We start from the raw sequence: 17,829 nt of genomic DNA, 5'->3' as shown, positions 1-17,829 counted from the left end.
CACTTTATGTAAAAGTCGTCATGTTACCTGGCGTATGCACTTGTTGGGAATTAAAGCATCAGGTGAAACATCTGTCTCCTGACACGTTGGGCATACATGTTCCTCAGATTCCAGTAATGCTGTTCTAATACCTGCATAGAATTAGAATAATCAAAACAGTATTTAGCCAAACTAAGGAAGTTTTGGGGCTTCTCACCAATCATAAAGACATGTCTATGATTAATAGGTAAATATAGTCTTGTACTGAGAGCATGAAGCTATAAATGTTCAATAGTGTAAAAAATTTCTAGTATGCAGCAAATAACTATACAGTTTTGTATTTCACCATTGGAACATCTGCAGATGTAGCATAGGCTGTGTCTTGATGTTGCAGCTAGTCTTTTTCCCCACTATCTAGTACAGCGAGAAGTCCCCAACCTCAAGGTTAATGAACAAAACATGTTTCAAAAAAACCTCATTAATAGGTTCAAAAAACCATTAGGAGGTTCGAGTTCTGAAGGTTTTAACCAGCTCTCCCGTGGAGAAGAATGTGGATTAAATGCCTAACTATCTGTTTGTTGCAGACCACTGTAAGTCACCAGAGTCGGCTATATAATTTTGTATGAGACAAAGGGCTGTGGACCAACTAAAAGCATTCAGTGTCTAATACTGTAATCCCCTGCACAATTAGCCACTCTCCTCATACTCGTCCTTCCGCTTGTAAAGAAGACTTAACTAGATACCTAAAAAGGGGAAAAGGCTTCCTGGCTTTTTTCGCCCTTGATACCAGAAGAGCCCTTTCCCGTCCAGGGTATACTTCAGCATAAAATAGAACTGGTAGCAAAGTAATTTTGTTCCCTCCTCTTTCTGCTTTCAGAAAATCAGATGTGATGTTTAGAATTAACAAACACGGGTGTAACACTTACATTTGTCACAATAACTGTTGCCACAGCAGGGAATAACAGCTGCATCAGTCATTATGTCCTGACAGATGAGACATGACAACTCATCTGGAACGGGAGCATCTGAGGTGGAGGAAGAGGAGGAGGAGGAGGAGGAGGAGGAAGAAGAAGACGGCTCCTCTGGTAAAAAGGGAGGCTTCTCCATCCTTCCTCTAGCATAAGCTTCCCTGGAGGAGGGGTGGGGAAGGAAAAAGAAACGAGTTAAAGATGGGTAGAGGAAAACTTTTCCAAGCTTTGCATTTTCTCAAAGCAAGAGAAGAGATGGAATTCTTCTCGCTCCACATGAGCCTCCTAAAAGGTAGGCGCTTAGTTTAAACTACTTTTCTATAGCCACAACACTAGAAGAGGGAGGGAGGAACAATCTTCCTTCTGCAGAACTCTCCCATTCATTGGAGCAACTAAGAAAGAAGCTCAGACTAGAAAATTAACCTTTTCACAGCTAGAAAGCAGGTGAAATGAATCCCACCTCTCCTTTGCCAGAGGATACATGTAAATTGCAGGCTCAGCATAACGTTAGTCTCCGAGCAATTACATTTTATAAAAGCAAGAAGTCGATGTTACAGCTTCTACAAAAGGAGATCCAGGACGGAAAACCAGAAGTGCTACCACGGTCATTTTAAAAGAGCCACTCCTGTCAGCCCACGGCAGTATTTTCTCACTGTATAGCAACAGGAAAACTTCAGCCTGTTTCACACATGGGATTTCAGAAAAGTCAGAGGGGGAGGAAATCTCAGTCCAACAGCCATCTGTTAGACTTGGCAAGAAGCCTTTGAAACATAAAACAGAAGCAAAATGAGCTTTCAGTGACTACGGTTAAATGGCATCAATACTCAGCCAGGGACTTAGTGCAATTAAAACACGCAAATATTCAATAGATGGGGCAGAGAGAAATGTCTTGGTTTTGTACAAAATAATAAAAACTGTGAACTGCCATTAAGAAGAGTGGAAAACACTCTTTGGGCACTCAAAACCTTAGGCTCTCTTTGGGCCTCACATAAAGACTGGTGTAACCAATCCAATTTTCTTCCAAGCAGGCTCTGGCCATGTCCACCAAAAATTACCCTGTCCAGTATTTTTAAGCTGCTTTTTAAGCTCCAGACTAGCTGAACGAGAAGACATCCACTGTACATTTAATTGAGAAAGATGTACGCAAGGATCATTATTTACATTTTTGCAGCATTAAAAGGACACACAGCTTAAAGAGTCGGGGAAGCTGTTTTTTGCTTGTGGAAATTCAGCTTCTAACACAGAAGCATCATTCAACCTTCAGGCGCACAATCTCTCTTACATCCTTCACAGAGCTGATGGGGATAGGCACACCTTGCATCCCTGAATACCTGGGTCTGGGAAAAGACCTTGTCAGAGCATGCCTTCACAGCCTTAAAAAGGATGAGACATCCAGCAACCATCCTTACCATGTGTATTCTAAGATAAAAAGAAATACTGGCAACACTCTTTATCATGGGGACGAGGAATACAGCTGGAAAACTACTGTAAAAAAAAACATGGAACAGCAACACAGCATTCTGGCTGCAATGTGTGTTACTTCATGACAAATGACATGAAATAAAAACTGATGGTTGGTGGGACTTGTGCATTGTAACATGTAGCTGGGGTAGGTTCAGAATACTTTAACCAGGGAATCCAAAAGCTATTTGAAATGTTGGCATAAATAATTCAGATCGTAACTCAAGAGCAGAGCACAAAAAAATATCTCCTAAGGGAAGACGCATAACCGGCTCTTTCATACGCACGGTATCTCTTTCTGTGGAGGTGAAGCAGGCTGGAAACCACAGAAGACGGCCAGGAAGAGCAGAAAATTTGCTGCAGTAAATACACCAATTGCAAAGCACGTTCTAGCTTGACCTCACACCTATTTTAAAACAAATACTTAAGTGTGTCCAGCGTGTACAGCGTCGGTTTCTCTTTATTGGCTCATATTCCACACTGGATTAGCAGAGGAGAGAAAAAAACCTGCTTGAATATACAAAAATAAATTTTTTGCACTAATGATCACAGCTATTGCCATCTTCCATACCTGCCTCAGCTCTGACCTCTAAACCCCAGTGCCCTTCTTACACCAGGAACTCAGCCATCTTTTCCAGACGCAGGAGCACGTCCCCACAATCCCCAGGAGACCTGCATCTCTATCAAAAGGCACTTGGAGCTAAAAGATGAATTGGCTGGCACAGGTCTCACCCTGCCCAGCAGCTTGGAGATTTGGGTTCACAAATACAAAACACTTTAAAGCCAAAACACTCTCTCTAGCTGCTACTTTGCTTATTCTTGTTTGAAAGAAATACTTGTCAATTTGAACATCTTTTCCACATCAATTCAACCAGATTTGTTTACATTCAAACTTTAAATCAAAAATGTATAAAAACCCAAACTAAAAAAATTGCACCGTGCTCTTCATTTTTACCTAACTTTTTAAGCATCTTTTGCTCAAAATACTTCTATTTTCATTATAATCCAGTATTATTTCTCGGGAGTTATAGAGCACTTTTTTCACTTGAGTGCAATTTAGTTAGCTTATCTCCTAAAAGTACTTCATTCCTGATGACTTAACAAGACTCACAGTGCAAAATGAGATGCAGCATCTCCCTGTGCAATGCTACGCGCCTTGGGCAGTGGTCCTCCGAAACAGGACAAACAGAGAGTGCCTAAGCTTATCAGGGATGAAGCAAAGAGGAAAAGGCATCTAATTAGACCTACTCAAAGATCCAAGCACGATCTTCAAACACAAACTTTCTTCCGCAACCAAATGTCTAAGACTGACTTTCCTTTCTGTTAAAATCAATCTATCAATCAATGAGAGACTGTACTTGGCTTCAGTAAGGGCTAACAGCAGAGTTGCCAGAGACCTGATGAGGAACACAGGAGACTGGGGTGTGATTCATCTGACTAAACGTGGATGTCTCTAATGTAGACGCCCACGGCCAAGCCAAACTTGGTCCCATTTTTAGGCAACACAGAGTTAAGTCCGTGTAACCAGTGCTTCAAGGGACCGTTTATCTTATCCTAAATAAACATTTATATATTTGGTCAGAAAGACCGCCCATTAGATTCACTGATTTTATTCACTACGTCTCCTTTAAAATAAAACAGGACCTCATGCCAGTTGTGCAGGCAGAGACGATTGCAACTGCGTTACAGATACACTGTTGAGGTCAGACAAATCACAGTCCACCTCTGCTCCATCCAGGTTGGCTCAAGACCGGGAATTCACATCTCCCTCACCTCCAAAACGGCTCCCGTAACCCCCAGAAGAAGGGAAACGGCAGATTCGCCTGATAAAGCTCCTCCTATGAGCAATGACACCAGTCGCTGGACCAGAGACAGAGAGCCAGTCCCCACCCACAGCCCACAGCTCCTGAAGGTCACCTAAGGAGATCTGCAGATTCCAACTTTACCTCTTCTCAAGCCCAAACGCCGAGGGATTTATGCCAGAGAGAGGAGCTCCAACGGGATCTTCTGGCTGCGCTGGGTCCGTTGACCCAACTGGGAGGGACCATTCAAAAACTGCCACAGGGACCCCAACATTCTGAAGCATGCGGGGGGGGCTGGGCTATGCAAATGACGGAACCCCCAACAGCTGCTTCCACCCCACTGCCACCCACCCACCAGACCTCACAGCACCGACTGCTACAACACACCAAACCTTCGTGGGGTGATGCCCCTCCACGCTCAACTCCAGGACGCAAGCTTTGAGGGTGGCATGGGCTTGAACTCGGACATGGCATCCTTGCTCCTGGAGGGCGAGATGGGCATGTTCACCTCCCTCCGAAAGAGGGAAAAATAACATCAGAAACTCTCAACCGGACACAACAATAGCTTGAACTCATTGAAACCCGACACAGAAGATGTCTCCATGAACTTCTCCTCCTACTTTTTAACAACCAAAACACATTACTATGCTTTAGTGGTACGCTTCAGTCAACCATGATTAATTGCAAGAAATCACACGAGATCATCTGAACGCCACTGTGAAGGCTGTTTAATGTTTAAGCAAGCTGGGAAGAGATTTTGTCAGCCAGGAGTCCATCAGTTAGCACTTGCATCTTCAAGGGAACCAATTTTTGTAATACAAAACGGGTATTTTTATTCCTAAACCCATTTACTCTCAGCAGGGGAAGGTAATTCACTGTATACTAGCACTCAGCTGTTCACACACACTTCCCCAATTTTAAAAAAACCAAACAACCCAACAAGTTGCACTAAGCAGTATTTCAGATGGAAGGCAAATGTAGGTAATCCTTCCTGAAATAGAGGCAGCTCAAAGCAATTGTCCTCCTGTCCCACAGGGAGCATCCCAATAGAAGACTGAACGCTTTAGGACTGAAGGCCACTTTTTAGAGTACACAGCTTCGTTTATAAGGCCCAAGTACACATTTTTCTGTCCCAAAGCCTTGTTTTGACTGTCCAAATACTCCTTTTCGCGTCCCAACCCTTCTTTTTTGTGAACAAATCCTCATTTTGATGGTCCAAAGCTTTATTTATAAACTCCAGAGCCCCATTTCAGGCTCCGCAACCTTGTTTCTAAACTCAAATTTTGAGGCTCTGAACCTCAGTTTTAGGGCCCAATGCCTCATTTTCGGGGTCCAAAGAATCGTTTCCACAATCCACCCCTTCATTTTTAGGGTCCTGAAGCCTCATTGCAGGGGCCCAAATACCCATTTGTAAGGCCCAAACCTTCCTTTTACAGCACAAACCCCACCGTTAGAGCCCCAAGCCTCATTCTTTACCTTCCAAAGCCTCCTCTTCAGGGAAGAGAGCCTCCTTTCCAGGGACCATAGGCTCATTTTTAGGATCCAGTCTGCAACTAGGGAGAGCCCAAGGCCTCATTTTGAGGGTCCAAATATTCAATTGGAGGGCCCAAAGCCTCATTTTAGAGGCCAAGCTCCTCATCTGGGGTGCAAGGCATCTCTTGTTTAACGCACAACCCCTCATTTGGAGCTTCCAAAGACCCATTTCTAGGGCGCAAAGCCCTCGTTTTTGGTACTGAAGCATCCCTTGAAGGCACAAAACCTAATGCAGGGTTCAAAGCCTCAGTTTCATTTCCAAAGCCCCACTCTTAGGGCCCAAACCCTCCATTGCAGGGTCCAAAGGCCTCTTTTAACAGCTGAGGGCCTCCCCTGGAGTGACCCAAGCCCTCTCTTTGGGACCAAAGCCTCATGTCTTGGGGCCCTATCGACACCAATAGGTTCCCCTCCTTTGCAGAGCCCAAAGGGTCACATGTAGCATCTCCCCCACCATTTTTAGTGCCCAAAGCCTCATCTGGAGGGCCAAACTCCTCATTGTTCTGGTCCAAACCATTTGGCCTTTTATGACCCATAGCTGTTCTTTAGGGCCCGCAGTTTCACTTGGAGGGTTTAAACCCTCAGCTTTAAGGCACAAAGCCACGCTTTTAGGCTCCAAAGTTACACTTACAGGGCAGAAAGCCTCGTTTTCCCTTCCCAAAGTCTTAGGTTTGGCTTCCAGAGCCCCATTTCAGGCTCCAAACCCCCATTTTGAGGGTCCACGGGCTCCCTTGCAGTTGGCAAAGTCTCCTTTTTAGAGCCCAAGGCCACTTTTTTAGTTGCCGAACTCCCATTTTCAGTCTCCAAAGCCTCATTTTTAGGATCCAGCCAGTCGTTTTCAGGGTCCAAGCCACATCCTGAGTTTCCAAACCCTCATTTTTATGCTCCAAACCCTTCTCTTAGGGCCCAAAGCCTCATTTTGAAGGCCAGTCCCTTGTTGCGACACAGACAGGACTGTCGGGGGATGCAACGGGTCTACAAAATGCCTGACAGTTCGAGAACAGCGCGACCTTGAGCAGCTTGTAGTGTATCCTTGAAAGTCTGGGAAGATCCGAGAAGAGCGGTACAAAAACAAGATAGCGATAAGAAGAACCGTTACTAACTAAACCAATCATCTACTAACACATACTCTGAAGTAGGGAATAAAAAGGTGTGTTAGAACAATAAAGGAGCCATTTTGCATGATCTGTTACTTGTCGTGTCCGTCTCTACTGCGACACAGGACCACCAACGGGCCTGGGTAGGAACCCCAAGGCCCATCAGGAGGTCGTGAGGGGACGAGAGAATAAACGCACAGAACAAGGCGCAGCCTTCAACAGCGCCCACCTATGGGACTCACAGAAGGCATGAGTACAGCTTTACAGAGCTGGACCAGCCCCTCCAATAGCCCAGCCACAAAGCTTTCTAAACAAGGCAGAAACATTGACTCCTTTTCTCGTCCCTACTTAAGATTCCCTGTAGAACTGGGTCTTGGCCTGACCGAGGCTGTAGGAGGGAGGAAGACGAGGGAAAACTTTGCAGGGAAAACACCCAGACACAGTATGGCCTGGCATCAATAAATGTAGGCACAAGCAAGCCCTTGGGAGCAAACTCTTTATTCTCTGCCTGGGGGAGCTGCCTGGGGGCTCTGTGGCCCTGGAGCCACACACCTCCTCAGGACATCCTCCACAAGGCTCCCAGCTACCGCCCTCTTCAACGACTCGGGCTGCACGGGCTCCTCCGGGAGAAGCTTTAAACGCACTGGTCTGTGCCGTGCTCCTGCCTGGGTAGGGCGCTTGGGACCCGCTGGAGGCATGGGCTCTCTTGGAAACTGGGGGCCCGTGGAGGGAAGGGTGTCTGCGGTGCTCCCTGGCCGGAGTATACGCAGAGTTTCCAGTGCAGGCACTGAAGACCTTGCTGTGGCTCCTTGCTGTGCTGAGCCCAACTGAGTTTTTAAGAGTAGAAAAAATCACTGCACCGGCCAGAAAGTGCCTGGAAACTTCATCCCTCTTCATTGCCCATTTCCCATGCGAGCTCCACAACCTGGGAGCAACGCAGCCAATAGAACCTTCGAGAAGCAGACTCACAGCCTGCTGCAGCTGGCCCTGCTCGAGCAGCCGAGGTGGGCTGGATGATGTCTAGAGGTCTCTTTCAGCATCCATTCTGTGCTGCTGTGACTCTGTCTCTATCATGGTTTAACCCCAGCCAGCAACTAAGCACCACCCAGCCGCTCACTCACTCCCCCCCCAACCAGTGGGATGGGGGAAAAAATCCGGAAAAAGAAGTAAAACTCGTGGGTTGAGATAAGCACGGTTTAATAGAACAGAAAGGAAGAAACTAATAATGATAATACTAATAAAATGACAACAGCAATAATAAAAGGATCGGAATGTACAAATGATGCGCAGTGCAATCGCTCACCATCCACCATTCACACCCAGCTAGTCCCCGAGCAGCGATTCCCCCCCCCACTCCCCAGTTCCTATACTAGATGGGATGTCGCATGGTATGGAATACCCTGTTGGCCAGTTTGGGTCAGGTGCCCTGGCTGTGTCCTGTGCCAACTTCTTCTGCCCCTCCAGCTTTCTCGCTGGCTGGGCATGAGAAGCTGAAAAATCCTTGACTTTATCTAAACACTCCTCGGCAACAACTGCAAACATCAGTGTTATCAAGGTTCTTTGCATACTGAACTCAAAACATAGCACTGTACCAGCTACTAGGAAGACAGTTAACTCTATCCAAGCTGAAACCAGGACACTTTTAACCACTTAACATTCCGTGAGAAATACCCCAAGAGCTCAAGAAGAAAGAGCAGAAAGACAGGAGACAGGTGAAAGCCTAGAGCGCCAGCTAGACGGAATGAAAGACCCTCTTCCTTCTCTGAAGCTTCAGCAAGGCTTCCTTCACCTGCTTGTCTTGGAGTCTTGGGTCGATCCCGGAGAAGAGAGCTTCCTGCAAAAGAGAAGAATCATCTAGGGTAGCCTCATTGGTCAAGTCTGGGGCTGCTACCTGGGATCTCCGGTCCTTATAAGAAAAGGCCAAAAGACGCTAGGAGACGTCTGGAAGGAATCACAGGGGATCCCGGAGGGCACAGCTTCCTACAAAAAAGAAAAAAACCTCAACGGTAGCTTCCTAGGAGGAGTCTGGGGCTTCTTCCTGACCCCTTAATAGGTAAAGCAGAGGACAGAAGACTGTGGGAGATGCCTGGGAGGAGTCTCAGGTGGCTGTCGGAGTTGAGAGATTTCTCTACAGGAGAACAAAAATGTCTCGAGCTACTTACTTGGAGGAGTATGGGGCAGGTAGATGGGATCTCCGGTCCCGAACGCAGAGGTCGAAACATTCTGGGATGATGCCTGGGAGGAGTCTTGGGTCGATCCCGGAGAAGAGAGCTTCCTGCAAAAGAGAAGAATCATCTAGGGTAGCCTCATTAAACAAGTCTGGGGCTGCTACCTGGGATCTCCGGTCCTTATAAGAAAAGGCCAAAAGACGCTAGGAGACGTCTAGAAGGAACCACAGGGGATCCCGGAGGGCAGAGGTTCCTCCAAAAAAGAAAAAAGCCTCAAGGGTAGCTTCCTTGGAGGAGTCTGGGGCTTCACCCTGACCCCTTAGGTAGGTAAAGCAGAGGACAGAAGACTGTGGGAGATGCCTGGGAGGAGTCTCAGGTGCCTGTCGGAGTTGAGAGATTTCTCTACAGGAGAACAAAAATGTCTCGAGCTACTTACTTGGAGGAGTCTGGGGCAGGTAGATGGGATCTCCGGTCCTGAACGCAGAGGTCAAAACGTTCTGGGATGACGCCTGGGAGGAGTCTTGGGTCGATCCCGGAGAAGAGAGCTTCCTGCAAAAGAGAAGAATCATCTAGGGTAGCCTCATTAGACAAGTCTGGGGCTGCTACATGGGATCTCCGGTCCTTATAAGAAAAGGCCAAAAGACTCTAGGAGACATCTGGAAGGAATCACAGGGGATCCCGGAGGGCACAGGGTCCTCCAGAAAAGAAAAAAACCTCAACGGTAGCTTCCTTGGAGCAGTCTGGGGCTCCTACCTGACCCCTTAGGTAGGTAAAGCAGAGGACAGAAGACTGTGGGAGATGCCTGGGAGGAGTCTCAGGTGCCTGTCGGAGTTGAGAGATTTCTCTACAGGAGAACAAAAATGTCTCGAGCTACTTACTTGGAGGAGTCTGGGGCAGGTAGATGGGATCTCCGGTCCTGAACGCAGAGGTCAAAACATTCTGGGATGACGCCTGGGAGGAGTCTTGGGTCGATCCCGCAGAAGAGAGCTTCCTGCAAAAGAGAAGAATCATCTAGGGTAGCCTCATTAGACAAGTCTGGGGCTGCTACATGGGATCTCCGGCCCTTATAAGAAAAGGCCAAAAGACGCTAGGAGACGTCTGCAAGGAATCACAGGGAACCCCGGAGGGCAGAGGCTCCTCCAAAAAAAGAGAAAACCTCAACGGTAGCTTCCTTGGAGGAGTCTGGGGCTACTACCTGACCCCTTAGGTAGGTAAAGCAGAGGACAGAAGACTGTGGGAGATGCCTGGGAGGAGTCTCAGGTGCCTGTCGGAGTTGAGAGATTTCTCTACAGGAGAACAAAAATGTCTCGAATTGCTTACTTGGAGGAGTCCGGTGCACGTAGATGGGATCTCCGGTCCCGAACGCAGAGGTCAAGACGTTCTTGGATGATGCCTGGGAGGAGTCTTGGGTCGATCCCGGAGAAGAGAGCTTCCTGCAAAAGAGAAGAATCATCTAGGGTAGCCTCATTAGACAAGTCTGGGGCTGCTACCTGGGATCTCCGGTCCTTATAAGAAAAGGCCAAAAGACGCTAGGAGACGTCTGCAAGGAATCACAGGGAATCCCGGAGGGCAGAGGCTCCTCCAAAAAAAGAAAAAAACCTCAATGGTAGCTTCCTAGGAGGAGTCTGGGGTTTCACCCTGACCCCTTAGGTAGGTAAAGCAGAGGGCAGAAGACTGTGGGAGATGCCTGGGAGGAGTCTCAGGTGGCTGTCAGAGTTGAGACATTTCTCTACAGGAGAAGAAAAATGACTCGAGCTGCTTACTTGGAGGAGTCCGGTGCACGTAGATGGGATCTCCGGTCCCGAACGCAGAGGTCAAAACGTTCTGGGATGACGCCTGGGAGGAGTCTTGGGTCGATCCCGGAGAAGAGAGCTTCCTGCAAAAGAGAAGAATCATCTAGGGTAGCCTCATTAGACAAGTCTGGGGCTGCTACATGGGATCTCCGGCCCTTATAAGAAAAGGCCAAAAGACTCTAGGAGACATCTGGAAGGAATCACAGGGGATCCCGGAGGGCACAGGGTCCTCCAAAAAAGAAAAAAACCTCAACGGTAGCTTCCTTGGAGGAGTCTGGAGCTTCACCCTGACCCCTTAGGTAGGTAAAGCAGAGGACAGAAGACTGTGGGAGATGCCTGGGAGGAGTCTCAGGTGGCTGTCAGAGTTGAGACATTTCTCTACAGGAGAACAAAAATGACTCGAGCTGCTTACTTGGAGGAGTCCGGTGCACGTAGATGGGATCTCCGGTCCCGAACGCAGAGGTCAAGACGTTCTTGGATGATGCCTGGGAGGAGTCTTGGGTCGATCCCGGAGAAGAGAGCTTCCTGCAAAAGAGAAGAATCATCTAGGGTAGCCTCAGTAGTCAAGTCTGGGGCTGCTACCTGGGATCTCCGGTCCTTATAAGAAGAGGCCAAAAGACTCTAGGAGACGTCTGGAAGGAATCACAGGGGATCCCGGAGGGCACAGGGTCCTCCAGAAAAGAAAAAAACCTCAACGGTAGTTTCCTTGGAGGAGTCTGGGGCTCCTACCTGACCCCTTAGGTAGGTAAAGCAGAGGACAGAAGACTGTGGGAGATGCCTGGGAGGAGTCTCAGGTGGCTGTCGGAGTTGAGAGATTTCTCTACAGGGGAACAAAAATGTCTCGAGCTACTTACTTGGAGGAGTCTGGGGCAGGTAGCTGGGATCTCCGGTCCCGAACGCAGAGGTCAAAATGTTCTGGGTTGACGCCTGGGAGGAGTCTTGTGTCGATCCCGGAGAAGAGACCTTCCTGCAAAAGAAAAGAATCATCTAGGGTAGCCTCATTAGACAAGTCTGGGGCTGCTACCTGGGATCTCCGGTCCTTATAAGAAAAGGCCTAAAGACTCTAGGAGACGTCTGGAAGGAATCACAGGGGATCCCGGAGGACAGAGGTTCCTCCAAAAAAGAAAAAACGTCAACGGTGCAACTGTGCTACTGATCCAGGAAGCTCGTAAGTTCGCCTGAGGAGAAAGGATTACTGTACGTTTCCCACATGATAACTGTTGTGCTAAAACAGAAAGGGGGGCACTGGTTATCCTCTAGCAGAATGCTGAAATACCAAGTGGTGTTGTTGCTGGAACAAGATGATGTTTACCTAAAAACTACTACCGCCGTTAACCCTGTTGCGTTTTCAACAACTGACCGAGTTAAAGGAGAACTGGAACGTGACTGCTTGCAGGCAATCGAAAGAGTTTACTCCAGCTGACTGGATCTCTGAGATGTGCCACTAGAAGAAACAGATTGGGAACTATATGCCGACGGAAGCGGTTCCATCTGTGAAGGAAAACGTTTTATCGAGATAGACAATAACTACTGAGGAGGTACTTGCGTTGCCAACTTTGCCTTCGATGATCTCTGCCCAAAAGGCTGAATTGATAGCTCTTACTCGAGCTCTGGAACTAAGTCAAGGAAAGCGAGTCAACACTTGGACAGACTCAAAGTATGCTTTTGGAGTGGTACGTGCGCATGGAGCGATACGGGGAGAAAGAGGACTGTTATCTGCACCAGGAACCGCCGTTCAGCACGCAGAACAAATACTGAAATTGTTAGAAAGCATTCAAAAACCAACAGCAGTCACGATGATGCACTGTAAAGCACATCCGTTAGGTAAGACCGGTCCTAACGCAGGTAACCGACTGGCTGATAAAGCTGCTGAAGAGGCTGCAGAAAAAGGCATCCTAGCACTAGTTCCAGAGAAAGGTATAAAATTGCCTAAAGAAACTCCAAATTATAATGAAAAAGATGAAGAATTAATTATTAGATTGCAGGCTAACAAAATGAAACAGGATAGGCTGTAACACCGACAGGTCGAATAATAGTCCCACCCACAATAATAAGAGAAAATGCCCCATTGAACATCACAGAGTATACTGGGAAACAGAAAGCGAAATATGACAAAGATTGTTTAAACAATTATAAGCGGACGTGAAATGTATATGTAAATTTATCCCCGAACCAGTAATAAGATCATCTTTGGGATTATTAAATAAGGAAATTTTTTAGAAGAATATTAGCAAATTGATTTTATAGAATTGCCTTGAAAATAAGGATATGTCCTAGTTTTAGTTGATATCTTTACTGGGTGGCCCAAGGCTTTCCCTTGTCGCACCAACAAAGCAAGGGAAGTAGTCAAAGTCTTGCTCAAAGAGATAGTACCAAAATATGGGGTGCCTGTAAGAATGTCATCTGACAATGGCCCTCATTTTATAGCAAAGATTATGAGACAAGTTGAGCCAAGTATTATCTATGGATTGAGACTATCACACCCCACATAGACCACAGGCAAGTGTGTGGGGGGAGAGAGAGAGAGAGAGAGAGAGAGAATGAACTATATCCTTAAGCAACAGTCGAGTAAAATTTGTCAGGAAACCTCACTCCTCACATGGGTTAAAGCGTTACCTGTGGCTCTATTAAGAATCGGAGTATAGCCAGAAGAGAAAGAAAAGCCAAGTCTTTAGGAAATGTATGAAAGACCATATCAAGAGTCCTGTGTTCTGAGTATCTTGAGTGCCTTTGGAGATATGTTTTTAAAAGGTGTTATGATTTCTTTAAGCAATTCTTTTCAAGAACTTTGTCAGTATGTCTCCACAGCTGGACCCTTAGAATTGGACGTAGCAGCGCATCCCTTCCGACCAGGAGATTGAATATATATAAAATCACCGAGAAGTGGAAAGGACCGTATCGAGTCATTTTAACAACACTTGTAGCAGTAAAGGTCTGGGAGAAGAACCTTGGCTTCATTATTCGAGAATAAAGAAAGCACCCAACAAGAAACTGGAAGTCTAAAGAAACTGTCCCTTTAAAACGGAAAATCTATAAGTAAGTTTCACGTTATCTATTTGGGAAAACAGTTGTGTAAAGTTTATAATGTTGGGGTTGCTATTAGGAATATTGTCGAGGGCAATAATCTTTTTGTGTGTTTAGAGGGTGTATGTGGTTTTTTTTGAGGGGTTCTAAACATGAGATAAACAAAATGAAACAATTATTGTTTGAACTGTTCATCTTGATATTAACCGGTTTTGTAATTTGAATTAAAAAAAATAATCTAGTTTTGTAACTGATTCAAAGTTTTGTAAAGACACAGAATTTAACCTCGGTAACAGCCTGCCTTTCCGATTCCAAAGTCAGATGAAAATCTAGTTCCGTGGAGAATACTGACATTGAATTTAACCAAAACTTGAGAAAAGAGGTAGAACAACGAGAATCATTTTAGCAGATTAAATTGGATGGATTTAAAAGGCAATTATTTTTTTTTTAATTTGAAAGAAGGAATTATAGCGTTGTGAATTATAACGTTACCAAACCATCCACCTCACGGACAAAAGAATTAATTTACTCGCCCTTCGGGAGAAACTTGTACAAGCACCCCTCGGGGCTGTCAGCTGCCAAAACCGTAGAGACAAGTGCAAAAAGGAACTTGGGATCATGTTTAAAATATAAAACGATGTTTAGAACTTACTGGAGTTCCAGGATCCTTGTTAGAGCCACCCAGAGTCGGGACCATCTGTGGAAATTTAGACCGGTTTAGACAACCAGAGAAACATCACACATCCTAAACAGAGCTGTATGAAAGTTTGTACTTGCAGCTAGCTCCTCTGACCCCAAACTCCCAAGACCTTCTCTAGTAGCTAAAGCTCTAAGATGGGGGTGTATTTGTAGAAAGGATAATAATACTTCACATGATCTTTGGTCCCCTCTTAATAACGGGAAAAATTTAGCTTGGAGTTGATGGCATTAAAGGACAGGTGAAAAGTTCAGGCTTAACTGCTTGGGTGACTAGTGATGCTATATGACCCACTCACCTCTTCATGAAGGAGAAAAGCAAATCGTGGTCTTGAGACTTAATAACTCTATCCTCTCTCTGGAAGAAATCTCCCTTGTGGCCTCGCTCGCGGGTGGACCTGGGGAAATGGAGAAGATGATACCTGGCAATCGCCAAGTCTTAGAACTAAAATCAGATGGGTATTAAAATCTGTATTTTGACCCCAGTTAACACCTCTTCCACATCAGATGACTCTTGACATCTGTCACTCAGTCAAGGCAGTGCCTGATGCTTCAGTTCACCTTGGTGTTGAGGGGTTTGGTTCCGGGTTTCGGTACCACAGCTGCGGGCCGGGGCTGGAGGAGCCGCAGGTGCGGGCAGTGAGAGGCTGATGGCGACGCCCCCTCCCTGGCAAGGGGGGGGCCGCCGGGGGAGGAGGGGCTGCCGGGGGAGGGGCCGCCGGGAGCCCAGGCAGGAGCGGAGCAGAGCAGAGCTGAGCGGTGACCGGGCTGCGGCTGGCCCGAGGGAGAAGGTGAGCGGGGCCGGGCACCCCTCGGAGCACGAACGTCGGAGGCGGGGGTGGCCCGGGGGCGGTGGGGGTGCCGAGGCCGAGGGGGAGCCCTGGGGGCTCACAGGGCGGCTGAGAGAACGTGCGCGCGGGGGTGGGGGGTGGGGCGCTGACAGGGCGGCTGAGAGAACGGGCGCGTGGGGGTGGGGGGTGGGGCGCTGACAGGGCGGCTGAGAGAACGGGCGCACGGGGGTGGGGGCTCACCGGGCCCCGTGGCGGGGCTGCGCAGTCGGCCGGCGGGTCCCGGGGAAAGCCCCGAGGAGGACGGCGGGGTCCGTGTTGCACGCACGGAGCGGCAGCGGGGCCGCGCCGTGCCGGAGCTACCCGGAGCGGCGCTGGGGGCTCGGCGGGAACTGCCGCTGCGCCGGCGTGGGGAGGTGGGGGGGAACGGAAGCGGCGTCCCCTCGGGGTCAGGCAGCAGGGCAGGCTGCCTCCCGGGGCATGCCGGGAGCTGTAGTTTTCGCGGACTCGGCGGCCGGGCAGCAGCGCGGCTCTCGGGCGCGGCGTAGTCCTCGCGGCCCCCGGAGTCCGACCAGGTCAGACTCGGGAGCGTTGCCGGTTTCGCGTGGTTTTCCGCGGGCTTCCCGCTGCGCCCGCTCCCCGACCAGCCGTGCGGACGCGCCTCCCGGGCGCATGCGCCGTGCTTCGCGTTGGGGCAGCCCGGCGTTCGCTCGCCGGCGCAGGCGCCGTCCCCGTCCCCGTCGGTTTGTGGTCTTGGGAAGCCCATGTCTTGGATAGCTGGGGTTGTGCCTTGCAAGCTTGTGGGTTGTGGCTTGCAAGCTTGTGACTCCCACCAAGTTCCCAACAAATTCAAACGTAGAAATTGTGCATCGGCCCTCCTCGCCCCCTCCGAGCTGGTCTGTTCTCTGTGGTCACCATTAGTAGCCTCGGTTTCCCACCTGTGGTTCTCCACAAACCCAGAGCCTCGCAGCTCCATGCTGAAGGGAGTGGGGAGCTACACACGGAGAAGGCAGAGGCCCGAGTTTGTCTTTTGGGGATGAGAAGTGGCGAGGAACTGCCATAAATGGGACGTATCCCTGCTTGAGGCATGGCTGTTTCAGCTGTGCACATGGAAAATCCTCAGATACGTTGCATCTAGCCCTCCTTTCCATTGACCCCGGGAGAACTGGCCTCCTGTGTCCCCCAAGTTTATTTACTTCCTGCTGCAGTGAAGTGGCTGTTTTTCTTCTTTTCTCTGAGGATTTTGTGGATCTGGGCGTGGGAAGGAGTGCCTTAATGCTGGCTTTCTCAGCCTACTTCTGGGAAGCCAGGCATATCTGCAGATTAGAGCCGGGGGAGTGGCCCAGACGCCTTTTATTCCTCGGAGGGCAGTGGATTTGGGGAGTTAGAGCAAGGCATGCCTGGATGTTGGTCTCCCTGAGGGGGAGGGGGTTTACAGCCAGATGACTGAAGAGCCTCCCCCAATCACTCCTGGGGAAAGGGTTGGGGGGTGGCTTTTAATGTACCCACGGTATCGATGTGGCAGGTGAGCATACACCCCCCTCTTGGCTGGGGGATCTTATGTGGACGCCTGCTGAGCCAGGGCTGGAAGCCCCTCTGCACACCCTGGAGGAGCTGGGTGCAGACTGGGGACGTGAGGGCAGTCGTGACATGGACACAGAGCGGCAGAGAGTCCTGCTCTTTCAGCAGTTAACGGTGCTACCGCGTGGTCAAAACCTCAAGTGCACCCGTCCAACTGTGCATTCTCTTTCCTGGGGTTTGTTTGTGGGACAAATAAACTGCCCAGCACTAGATGAGAAGGTTGTCTGCACTCCACCTCAAATCAGGTGCGTCACCTCTCCGTCGGGAAAGAAGTATGGGGCTGGGCATAAAAGGAACAGTAACTCCAACGTCGGGATTCTTTTTGGCTCTGGGCACAGAGCAGGTAACCACAGCGATACAGAGAGGGAAGGAGGTGCTGATGGGTTTGTACCTTGGACTTAAACTGTAGAGGATGATCTGTTCAGGACATCCAGGTCATAGAGTAGCTGTTGCATGATTTATACTCGTAATCCAGTTCCTACTTGATAGCCTTAACTTTGCGTGGCTTGCGTATTGAACTTTGCAGTAGTTTGTTTGTTTTTACATTTCCTTAAGGTCTAGGCAAAGGTTTAGAAAGTTAGCAGACTTAAGGATAAGCATTTATTACTTTGTCCTGCCACGTTGCCATTTGAAACCTGTTCTGAGTGTTGGTGGTATTCAAGAAATTGGCCGAGATTTAGAGGGTGAATCTGTATCTTTAGGTGTACTGAGCAGAAAAGTACAATGGATCTTTTTAGTTGCCAGATAGCTTTCTTTATCCAGGCGGTCAATTTGTCAAGATCAGGCTGCAGTGTCCAGGGGGCCGGGGAGGGAAGGTTGGTGTTCAAGCTTCTCATTCCTGTCAGCGGTGACTCCGCTTGCACCACTAAGTGGTGCTGTGTACAAACGCTTAATTAAATCGGGAGCTGCCTGCGCCTGCCTGCTTGTGCAGTTCGGAGTGGT

At 48.5% G+C, this 17,829-nt stretch overlaps 2 protein-coding genes across 6 annotated transcripts in view; both read left to right on the top strand.

Annotated features, from left to right (window-relative positions):
• Positions 1–17,829, top strand: part of LOC126037488 (electroneutral sodium bicarbonate exchanger 1-like) — a 105,640-nt gene that overhangs the window by 44,644 nt on the left and 43,167 nt on the right. The window lies entirely within an intron of this gene.
• The window catches only part of LOC126037485 (electroneutral sodium bicarbonate exchanger 1-like), a 432,495-nt gene continuing 430,326 nt past the window's right edge, over positions 15,661–17,829 (top strand). For all 5 annotated transcript variants that reach the window (XM_049797815.1, XM_049797816.1, XM_049797812.1 and 2 more), the window contains exon 1: positions 15,661–15,722. The gene's annotated coding sequence lies outside the window, so the exon portion shown is untranslated. The remainder of the gene's footprint in view (positions 15,723–17,829) is intronic.

Source organism: Accipiter gentilis, unplaced genomic scaffold (assembly GCF_929443795.1).
Source record: "Accipiter gentilis unplaced genomic scaffold, bAccGen1.1, whole genome shotgun sequence".
Lineage (NCBI taxonomy): Eukaryota > Metazoa > Chordata > Aves > Accipitriformes > Accipitridae > Astur > Astur gentilis.
The sequence above is the reverse complement of the archived record's forward strand: the minus strand, read 5'-3'. Positions and strand labels throughout refer to the sequence as shown.